The sequence below is a fragment of the Danio rerio genome, chromosome 11 (assembly GCF_049306965.1).
Source record: "Danio rerio strain Tuebingen ecotype United States chromosome 11, GRCz12tu, whole genome shotgun sequence".
NCBI lineage: Eukaryota > Metazoa > Chordata > Actinopteri > Cypriniformes > Danionidae > Danio > Danio rerio.
In genome coordinates, this window is record NC_133186.1 from 21,680,000 (window position 1) to 21,691,923 (window position 11,924).

General features: G+C 34.8%; 1 protein-coding gene across 2 annotated transcripts in view; it reads right to left on the reverse strand.

Moving 5' to 3' along the window:
• Positions 1-10,813, reverse strand: part of atxn7 (ataxin 7) — an 85,800-nt gene extending 74,987 nt beyond the window's left edge. For both annotated transcript variants that reach the window (XM_009305965.5, XM_001341439.10), the window contains exon 1: positions 10,649-10,813. The gene's annotated coding sequence lies outside the window, so the exon portion shown is untranslated. The remainder of the gene's footprint in view (positions 1-10,648) is intronic.
• Positions 10,814-11,924: the final 1,111 nt, after the last annotated feature.

Sequence of the window (11,924 nt, forward strand, 5' to 3'; positions counted from 1 at the left end):
GTGAAAAAAGTTTTAAATTTTTTTTGAAATTGTTGCAAATTTATTTAAAAAAAACAAAACAAAAAAAAACTGAAAAATCACATGTACATCAGTTTTCACAGTCTTTGCTCAATATTTTGTTGATGCATCTTTGGCAGCAATTACAGCCTCAAGTCTTTTTGAATATGATGCAACAAGCCTGGCACACCTGTCTTTGGGATTTTTTATCCATTCCTCTTTGCAGGACCTCACAAGCTTTATTATGTTGGATGGGAAGCGACGATGTACAGCCATTTTCAGACCTCTCCAGAGATAGGATTTAGGTCTGGGCTCTGGCTGGGCCACTCAAGGACATTCACCAAGTCATAGAGAAGCGACTTCATTGATATTTTGGCAGTGTGCTTTGGGTCATTGTGCTGGAAGATCGATCGCCCCAGTCTGAGGTCAAGAGCACTCTAAAGCAGGCTTTTATCCAGGATGTCTCTTGCTGCATTCATCTTTCCCTCTATCCTGACTACTCTTCCAGTTCCTGCTGCTGTAAAAGATCCCCACCATCATGCTTCACTGTAGGAATGGTATGAGTCTGATTTTCTCCAAATGTAACGCCTGGCATTCACTCCAAAGAGTTCAATTTTAGTTCTATCAGACAAGAGATTTTTGTTTCTTATGGACTGAGAGTCCTTCAAATTCCAGCCGTGCCACTCTACCATACAGGCCTGATTGGTGGATTGCTGCACAGATGGTTGTCCTTCTGTAAGGTTCTCCTCTCTCCACAGAAGAACGCTGTGACCATCGGGTTATTGATTACCTCCCAGTCGAAGGTCTATCTCCCCCAATCACTCAGCGTAGATGACAGAATGTACCTGAGCTCAATTTAGAGCTTCACAGCGAAGGCTTTGATTACTTCTGTGTGTGATTTTTCTACAAGGCTTGTGACTTTTCAGGTTGTTATTTTTAATAAATTTGAAATTTAACAATATCAAAACTCTTTTTTCACACTATCATTCTGGGCTATTGTGTGTAGAATTTTGAGGAAATAAACTAATTTAATCCATTTTGGAATAAGGCTGTAACATAAAAAAAATGTGGAAAAAGTGAAGTGCAATGAATACATTCCGGATGCACTGAATATTTCCAGTTTGCCAAGGCTACCTATAAACTTGTTGAATTTGCAATCATTCTGACTGCTGGTAGTTGGTGTGTACGACTGACTATGCATGTGCATATAATTGTGTGTTAACACCCGCACTGCTCCATCTCTCACAATGTGATTTAGGCATGGGACGATAACCGTTTTCAAGGTATATAACAATTTGGAAAAGTCAAGTTTTTAAAACCGCCAAAAATTTCTGTAATACCGTTCCTAAGGTATGTGTAAGATTTGCTATATACATTTTTGTTTGGTTTTAAGGACAACAGTAACTCCAGCAAAAAAAAGATATTAAAAGATGCTGTTTTAAATTGTAAAAAAATCTGTTTCTGAAACTAATGAAGACAGCAAAAATCAATGATTAATTTGAATTATTTAGCCAAACATGACTGCTCCAAAATATTTTAAATCTTTTAAAAATTAAAATATATTGTGTTCAAATGGGAATTTATTTCTTTTTTTATACAGACTTTTAAAAAGAATATATTTTGGAGCAGTAATCACAATACCAGGATATTTTTATCCAAGATTATCATACTGTCAGAATCTTATCCCGGCCCATGCCTAATGTAAATGTACTCTATTTAGGCCAATCATCACATTTTCAGTTACACTACTTTCACAGACCCACCAATCATCGTCGCTGGATGTTTATATGTCCAACCCCAGACCCAAAATTAAACACCCACCCCAGAGAGAAAAAGGTGAGGGTTTAGTGTTCTTATTTATAGTAAAGCACATTTTATTGTCAGCAACGGCAATGGTGTTGTAACAGGGGAAACAGTAATTCATTCATTGACGTATTACTGAAAATAGTATCGCCGTTAGTAATGTCGTTTATTTATAACACAGTTATTCCTATCACTGGTGAACAGTGAAAAATTTTAGCTGATTTTGATTTTGCTCTTAAATTTGACCAAAATATGAACTCTTTTTTTAATCCTAAACTTGTGTAAAAGGTTAAACCCTTACTATCTTTTATAGATCTTGAACATTTTACATGCCTTTGTTTAATCACGCATGGACTAGGCATGGGACGATAACCGGTTTCAAGGTTTACTGCAGTTTGGAAAAGTCCAGTTTTTAATACTGCTAGTTATACCATTCCCAATGTATATGTATATATATATATATATATATATATATATATATATATATATATATATATATATATATATATATATATATATATATATATATATATATATATATATATATATATATATATATATATATATGTGTGTGTTGTAAAGAAAACTGTTTAAACTATTTAGCCTGACATGTTTACTGTTCCAAAATATTATAAATGTTTCTTAAAATAAAATAAATTGTTCAATCGGGAAAACTTGCATTTATTTTTTTACAAATACAATTCAAAAGAACTTATTTTAGAGCAGAAATCACATTACCGTGATACAGAGAAACCATGGTATTTTTATTTAAGGTTTTCATACCGTCAGAAACTTATACCAGCCCATGCCTAGCTTGGACTCCTGTAGCTCCTTTTATATTGCTCCAGCCCAATCTTCTATGCCACTGCATCAAATAGTTCAAAATACCACTGTCAGATTTTGGGGTGGAGTTCGTAGGAAACACAATATTGCTAGAGCATTATAGGATTGAATGTAAAATGTTGTTGTTTGTCTGGAAGTCATAAGTAAATGGTATGGCTCCTGCTTACATGTCAGACCTTGTAAATGTGAATAGGGCAGCCAGATGTTTGTGTTACACAGACAGCATTATTCTGTCATACCCACACACAAGACTGATGCTGAGAGGTGAACGTGCATTTTCAGTGGCCGGTTCTAGGATATGGACCAGTTTTCCGTTATTTGTGAGTTCTGCATTTTCTCTATATATGATTTAAATTATAGTAACAGTCTCATCTTTTTACTCCTGTGTTTAACTCATTATAATACTTGGTCTATTTTATTAATTTATATTTAAATGCATTGTTTTATATTTATCTTTCTATCTTCTGTACTGTATTTTTGTACAGCACAGTGCACAACAATTGTTGGCTTATTTGTAAGTAAACAGATGAAATGAAATAAATGAGAATTAAATGACTGCAGGTTAAAGGTTAAACAGCACAGTTCAAGCACCAATGCAGAACTAAAATGTACTCAAGTAAAAGTACACATTTTTAAACAATTTATTTAGTAATGTACAATTCTCGAGGGAAACACTAATTACAGTAACTAGAGTATTTGTAATTAATAACTTTACATGACCACTCCTAGGGAATTGGGTATAAAGATAGTAAGGCCTCATGTGACTGGTCAAATTTGAATAAACAACCCATGCACGCTTCACACAAATGTTTGGCACATAAAATAAGTTTAATGTATCACACCTTGCTGCAATAGAGATATTATGTTAATATATTTTAGATCATATATGTCATTATAACGATTTTTTGATATGATGTATGTACTGCTCTAATCAATGAATAAAACTCATAACCCAATTAATTTATTGTACAATCAATAAGCAGAATTTTCATTATCCATCATCAAGTGCATATCTGTTCATTATGTTTTACCATTAAAGTATACACTCACCGGCCACTTTATTAGTTACACCTTACTTCAGAACTGCCTTAATCCTTTGTGGCATAGATTCAACAAGATACTGGAAATATTCCTCAGAGATTTTGGTCCATATTGACATGACAGCATCACGCAGTCACAGCAGATTTGTTGGCTGCAAATCCATGATGTGAATATCCCGATCCACCACATCCCAAAATGTACTCTACTGGATTGACTTCTGGTGACTGTGGAGGCCATTTGACTACAGTGAACTCATTGTCATGTTCAAGAAACCAGTCTTAGATGATTTGCGTTATTCTGCTGGAAGTAGCCATCAGAAAATGTCACAGCAGAAATCAAGACTCATCAGACCAGGCAATGTTTTTTAAATCTCCCATTGTCCAATTTTAGTGAGAATTGTAGCCTGTTTCCTGTACTTAGATGACAAGATTGGCATCAGATGTAGTCTTCTGCTGCAGTAGCCCATCCACCTCAAGATTGGATGTGTTGTGCATTCAGAGATGCTCTTCTGCATACCTCGGTTGTAACGAGTGGTTATTTGAGTTACTGTTGCCTTTCTATCAGCTAAAACCAGTCTGGCCATTCTCCTCTGACCTCTGGCATTAACAAAGCATTTACGCCCACAGAATTGCCAATCAATAGTTATTTTCTCTTTTTCGGACTATTCTCTGCAAACCCTAGAGATGGTTGTGCTTGAAAATCCCAGTTGATCAGCATTTTCTAAAATACTCAGACCAGCCTGTCTGGCACCAGCAACAACCATACCCCGTTCAAAGTCACTTAAATCGTCTTTCATCCATATTCTGATGCTGGGACTGAACTGCAGCAGATCGTCTTGACTATGTCTATATGCCTAAATGCATTGAGCATATCTACATAGCTGTGTAACATCCTTCAGTGTTTAGTATAGACACCCACTCTTTGTCAACACCTCACAAGTGGTGCGTAAAGATACACTAACAATTAATATTCCAAATTTGAATGCACATCTGAAGCTGTGACATGCAAAGTTTGTATACTGTAATATATAAGAACTAGTGAGAAACAGTGGGAGACATCAGAGATTTTGATCTCAAGAAATACTGCATTTAAGTGTTTATTTACATTTATTACATGGCTTTCTGGAATAATTGGTCCTGAATGGTCACCATTTTGTATGTAAAATGTTTGAAATTGCCGTTTACCAAACTGCTTTCTTCACTAAAGCTTTGTGTTCAGTCAGTGAGCTAATAAATATGTCAACTCAAATCAATATTTTGTATCTTATTATTTACTTATGCGGGAAGCAGCCATGTAATAATAGGCAGAATAGTGTACACCCAATCGTTATCACAGAATAAACCCCTTCAGGGAGATAAAAGACTCCTTCAGAAATTGATGTACATCATCTACATATTATTAGAGCGGCATGATGATTTGTTAAAGATTGTGAACTCGATTCAAACACTCACTTCATGCAAACCTACACCGAAATGACAACGATTCAGCGATGCCTATTTTATAAGTATGTTTAAAGCAGAATTCCAAAGCTACATTAAACCTTGAGAGTAATTGTCATTTATAGTTTAGTTTAGTTTGTCTTCAGGTTATTCCACACAGTATACTTATTTGTGCTTCTAAATTATCAAAGAATCATTAGATAATGTTGGGATAAACATTTAGACTACAGATATTAACACCAATGTCTGCTTGTGTTAGAATAGAAATAAACGACTATTGAAAACAACTTCTGCTTCAAATTAAGATTTTTGTTCCAATAAATTTGTTATGGCAGCAGGTAGTGAAAAGGTTGGCGGCCAAGAGAACTTAACATGCTGCAATTTTAACAAAATCACGTTCCATAACAAAAACACCAGCAAATTAGGAAAAGATCTTGATCCATTTGACAGCACACATGCTGCAAATCCTCACAACGCAAACAAATTAAAAATGCCATGCATTTTCTCGAAAACGCAAACAAATTAACAAAATGCGCTGCATTTCTATACAATGCAAACAAGTTAATAAAACATGCTGCATTTTCTCACAACACTTGCAAAAACGGAACACAATGGAAATATTTCAAGTGGACCCAAAAACATGATGGACATGGTTGTGTCTTTTTTTGTTTGTTTCTTTTTACACTTTGATTTCCTTTTGTATTTTATTACCCAAATTAATCATAACCTTATATTCCGTGCTATTTTAAAGCGTTGTGAAAAAATGCAGCATATTTGTTTGAGTTGTGAGAGAATGCAGAGCGTTTTCGTAAATTGTTTACGTTATGAGAACATGTAGAACATAGAGATGTAACGGTATCAGAATTTCACGGTACGGTAATACCTCGGTATGAATGTCACGGTACGGTATTTATTGAATCATTTACAGGAAAAAACAAAACTTATGAAAATACTCCAAAAAAGTGCCAAAAGTGTCAATGACATACAAATTAGCCATCTATCTGTAAGCTTTGAAACAGGAACTTCAATTTTAATAACAAAAAATTATTAAACCATGTAAAAAAATAAAGTTTCAATTTAGTATTGTTGAAAACTCATCACATTCAACATTTAATCACTCACTCACTTAGATAGAGATGGGTTTAAAGGAAAATTATCATATAATCTGGTAAAAGCTGGTATCTCTGGGCATTTACAATATCCCCTGCAACAGAAAAAAAACCCTCTCATTTGGGATTGAGGTTTCTGGGACAAGAGAGATATGAATTGGCCCAGGTTGACAGCAGTGGGTAACGTTGTGCATTGTCTTTCCCCCACTTGAGAGGACAAACCATGAGTAAGATAGAGGTCTCATGTCTGCATCAATCTGAACAGTGTGCTGACAACACCGCTATTCAGTACGCGCGCGACAACACAGCTGATAAGAACTCGCGCAACAACACCGTTATTCAGTACGCGTGCGACAACACCGCTATTCAGTACGCGCGCGACAACACAGCTGATAAGAACTCGCGCGACAACACCGCTATTCAGTACGTGCGCGGCGACAACACCCGCTTTAGAGTTTTCCAGCTCTTTTTCATCCCCGCTTCTAGCAGCACACTCCATTTCCGCATTACTGGATCTGTAGTGACAACAGACCGCAAGGGATGATGGTCAAGCATGGGCTGAAGGGAATTGTAGTTTTCGCTACCTCCCGTTCGCTTCATTCACCTGAGCAAATTTTCTCAGAAGACCTATAGTTTTACCGAGTCATGCGACTTCGGTAATATCGAAAAAAATTAATATTGCGGTATGACGGTATTTACAATACCGTTACATCCCTAGTAGAACGTTTTCGTAAATTGTTTGGGTTGTGAGAAAATGCAGCTCATTTTAGTAATTTGTTTGGGTTGTGAGAAAATGCATCGCGTTTTATTAATTTGTTTGTGTTGTGAGAAAATGCAGCGTTTTAGTAATTTGTTTGCATTGTGAGAAAATGCTGCGCAATTTCGGAAATTGTTTGCGTTGTGAGAATGCAGCACGTTTTTGTAATTTGTTTGGGTTGTGAGAAAATGCAGCACGTTTTTATAATTTGTTTGCATTGTGAGAAAATGCAGCGCATTTTCAGAACTTGTTGGCGTTGTGAGAAAATGCAGCGCATTTTAGTAAGTTGTTTGGGTTGTGAGAAAATGCAGCACGTTTTAGTAATTTGTTTTCGTTGTGAGAAAATGCAGCGTGTTTTATTGATTTGTTTGTGTTGTGAGAAAATGCAGCGTTTTATTAAATTGTTGCCATTGTGAGAAAATGCAGCGCGTTTTCGTAATTGTTTGCTTTGTGAGAAAATGCAACACGTTTTATTAATTTGTTTGTGTTGTGAGAAAATGCAGCACATTTTAGTAATTTGTTTGCATTGTGAGAAAATGCATAGCGTTTTAGTAATTTGTTAGCGTTGCAAGAAAATGCAGTACGTTTTTGTAAATTGTTTGGGTTGTGAGAAAATGCATCGCGTTTTATAAATTTGTTTGGGTTGTGAGAAAATGCACTGTGTTTTAGAAATTGTTTGCATTGTGAGAAAGTGCATCGCGTTTCGTAAATTATTTGCTTTGTGAGAAAATGCAGTGCGCTTTTTTCATTTGTTTGCATTGTGGGAAAATGTAGCATGTTTTATGAAAATGTCTTGCATTGTGAGAAATGCAATGCATTTCCGTAAACTGTTTGCACTTTTTATAATGCCATGCGTTTTAGTAATTTGTTTGCGTTATAAGAAAATGCAGCACATTTTCGGAAATAGTTTGCTTTGTGAGAAAATGCAGTGAGCTTTTTTTCATTTGTTTGCATTGTGGGAAAATGCAGTATGTTTTCTGAAAATGTGCTGCATTGTGAGAAAATCCAATACATTTTATTAATTTGTTTGCGTTATGATAAACTGCAGTGGGTTTTCGTAAATTGTTTGCGTTGTAAGAAAATGCAGTGCGCTTTTTTCATTTGTTTGCATTGTGGGAAAATGCAGCATGTTTTATAAAAAGGTGTTTGCATTATGAGAATTTTCAGCACGTGTGCTGTCAAACGGATGGAAATTGTTTCTTAACTTGCTGCCGTTTTTTGTAATTGATTGCGTTTTCTTAAATTTCAGCAAGTTAAGCTCTCTCGGCCACTGTAGAAAAGGAACTTTAAAAAATGTATTAGCTTTTGTGCATATTTTTTAAAACTCCACCAACTTGTAATGCACCATTTGTTGTTAAGCTAATATTTGGATACTGACTTAAATTAAAAATGCTGTACGCTAATGCTAAAAGGCCCATTAATTTTTTTTTTTTTAAATGTGCCAAAAAAGGTGTGTGGCGTAACTGAGAATAATACTTTTTATATGAGAAGAAAACATTGATTCAAGTCATTTCAATGTATTTATTTATAAATTAGGGAATTACCATAGTAACTTCAATATTATAGTTTGGATTATTTAACTTCGGCCCACCCCCTAATTCTGACATCAATAAAAAATTATGTCTCACAGTTCATTGTCGTTGTATTTGCATCTGTATTTTGTACTGTCTTGAGCCAGCACCTAAGCTTTTCACTCATCATAGCACACGTGCTACTGATGATGTGACAACAAAAGTGATTTGACTTGATTTGATTTGATTTGATTAGCTGTTGCGTCATTCATTCAAGATTCTGTTCAAAAACGCTGATCCATTCAGTAATGAAACAAAAGAAGTTTTTATGTGAGTCACTAAATCGTTCATTAAAATCTAAAAAAAGTCGAATTAATTCAATATATTATGATAAACTACAGCAATCGTTAGTACATTACCATGTTATTTAGTTTTATTTCACATAGAAATTTGAAAGAATCCAGCAGCGAATGCAAAATAGGCCAATTGTTTCTGTATTTGCCATGGTCAGGTACAATTTGACAAAAATTTTGATTTGTCTTTTATTTGATTAATAAACTGCTAATAATGCGTCTTTTAACTTAAATATTACACTTTTGTTAGAGCTTAGACATATTATAAAATAAACCACAAATGAGCATTTTACTCAAGCATATATCTATTAATAGCAAATCCATATAACTAATAAAATCTTTAAAGTGGACTCAGATTTTTTCCCCCACATGTGCATAAGTACATTAACATATTTTACTGAAAATGATTTATTTAAAAAATATGAAAAAATAAATAAATAAAATTTCCTCCCTAAAATTATTGAAATTCTGCAATTGTAAAAAAAAATCATGCATTTTGTGTAAACATGAAGTAGTGCTTCCTGTATTTTTTTTTTATTATAAATTATTTTATAATCTAAATAATAACCACAACCTAGGCATGGGACGGTATAAGCTTTTGACGCTATGATAATCTTGGATAAAAATATCAGAGTGTTGCTATTACTGCTTTAAAATATATTCATTTTAAAATGTCTTCATAAAACATTTTACCCTTTGAACACAATATATTTTATTTTAAGAAACATTTAAAGTATTTTGGAACAGTAAACATGTCAGGCTAAATCATTCAAATTTATTATTCCCTTCAGCTGTCTTCATTAGTGTCAAAAACACTGCTTTCTGTACAATTTAAGACAGCATCTTTGAATATATTTTCTGCTGGAGATACTGTTGTCCTAAAACCCAAACAAACACAAAAAACATTGAAAATAAAAATCTTACATACAGTATATCTTAGGAACAGTATTGCAGAAAATGTTGACGGTTTTAAAACCTTGACTTCCAAACCGCGGAATACCTTAAAAACAGTTATCATCCTATGCCTATAATAACCTCTAATGAACATAACTCATGTGATGCTACAAATCTGCAAAGATGACGAGTTGTCAAAACTGAACAAGTTTAGAAATTGCAAAATTCATCTAATCCAACTTTTATAGAGATTAAACACTGATACTGCGATCATATATGTGTGAGTTCATTTGAAATATTGAAGATCTCATTTTCGTCTAAACCAAAAATCCAAATTTGTATTAAAGAAAACATGATTATACAAAACAGTATACTGACAAGTTCTATAAAACCCCCAATCATCCTCTCCACAATAGTACGCCTTTTTTTTATAAAGTTCAATTAACAACTTTAAAATCCATGAACCCTTCTCTAAAATACCCTTAAAGTTATAAAAAGTGCTTCATAATTAAAAACACTCTTGAGGCTCCATTCATTTCAACTCTCGTCCACTTGTTTGCACCCACCAGTGAACTTCCATTAGGCAAGTGCACTTGGGAAAGTGAAAGCAAATAATGTCAAGATCCAGCAGTCATCAGAAAGCCTCCAACAACAACTTTTCAGTCAGAACTACAAACAGCGGCTCTGTCACGGAGCGAGACGAACAAAGTAAACTTGAATATTACGTCACCAAAATAAAATGTTACACACACATATAAGAGGGGGAGGGGGGACGGCAGCAGGTTTAGCTTCTTTGCTAACAGAAACCAGCCATTGGTGGTGGCACTGCTATAGCATGCAACTGGCTAACTGGCAGAACAGACATTAGCAGCTGATCTCGATGTCATCATTGTTCTCTTACCAGTGCCCTGGACTTCGGGGGTCCCGGTGGAGCTCCAGGGAGAACAAAGGCGCAGGCTTTAGTGTGTATCGACAATGAAGATCAGTTCAAAGAGCGAGTGCAGTGCTCAGTGACTGTGGAGGTCTTCACCAGGTGCTTCCATGTCTGTTTACCAGGCAGCATTCTGGGACAAGAACGTCACTGACTGACTCCAGCAGCACGCATGCACAGAGTCCGCCTGTCACTGGACGGGCTGGCGGTGTGTCAATAACAAACGCGCTCACTTCGTAGACAGCATTCAAGAGAATCGTATGCGGGTTTCTAGCGTTCCAGTGCTGTTTAGGGGGGTGTTTTGTTGTTCGGGGTATTTGAACCCGTTTACGATACATTTTCGAGCGTTTTAGACGAGCCCTGATGCTTAAATATGCTGTCTGGATAGGATGCTCGGTTGTTTTTGAAACACAGCCAGCGAGCTCACTTCGTTATATTGTTAGATCAATGTCAAACTGCAGGCATATTGAGGATTAAAACCACTAATCGGGGTCACATACGGGCTAGTCAACTTTGAAATGACTTTGGCGATATAATAATGGAAAACATACTTGCTGTAGCGATAAGTGAATCTTTGGGAGCAGATCTTTTTCAGTTGAACCGATTCACAAAACTGATTCGACTCGCCATCCAAATGAACTAGAAGAATGAAGCATCTCTTTTGGTTGTGTCTATGGTTAACTTATGGTTTATTTATTTCTGTTGTTGGTTGTTTTTTTTTTTTTTATTAAAATATAATTTGTATTTTTTTTAAATAATTTGATTAAATGCATTTTATTGTTTATTTCTATCTTATTTTTTAATATTTTGTATAAGTTTATTTGATTATTTTAACACATTTTTAAATTTCGCTTTTGGCACCAATGCAGTTCCGGTTTGACAAAATTATATATATATATATATATATATATATATATATATATATATATATATATATATATATATATATATATATATATATATATATAAATCCTAATGAATTTGCATACAGTTTTCACATTTTTTGAAAGTATATAATAATGAAAGAAACACAGCAAATCAAATTTATGTTGTGGATTAGGTTTTTCTTGTTCTTTTATTTATTCATTTATTTTCTTTTTGGCTTAGTCCCTCTATTAATCTGAAGTTGTCACAGGGGAATGAACCGCCAACATATGTTTTACACATCGGATGCCCTTCCAGCTGCAACCTATCACTGGGAAACATCTTTATACGCACTCATTCACACATATTATACACCACAGCT